This window comes from Pediculus humanus, genomic scaffold (genome assembly GCF_000006295.1).
Source record: "Pediculus humanus corporis 1103172107399 genomic scaffold, whole genome shotgun sequence".
In the NCBI taxonomy this organism is placed as follows: Eukaryota; Metazoa; Arthropoda; class Insecta; order Psocodea; family Pediculidae; genus Pediculus; species Pediculus humanus.
This window is the reverse complement of record NW_002987024.1, coordinates 191832-192209: the sequence shown is the minus strand read 5'-3', so window position 1 is coordinate 192209 and position 378 is coordinate 191832.

Sequence of the window (378 nt, the reverse complement as noted above, 5' to 3'; positions counted from 1 at the left end):
TTTGGCAAAACTTTTAACATATTTTTACTTTCCACATACAATTTTTTTTTTTTTTTTGTTTTCGTTGCATTATCAATAAGGTACATCAAGCAACACAACCTAACCTAATAATAATAATAATAATAATTAAAAACACTCATGCAAAAAATTTTTATGAAAGGGGTTCCTAGGGTAAAATGTCTTAAAGATTGCATTAATAAAAAAGTTATTAAATTAAATTTTTTTTCGGACACGATTTTTTTTATTTATTATTATTATTATTATTTTAAATTTGATAACAGGCTAGAAATGGTGATAACAACGTAATACACGTCAATTATTATTATTATTTTGTTAATCTTCTGTTGAAATATTTTATTATTTTATCTTAATCAATAA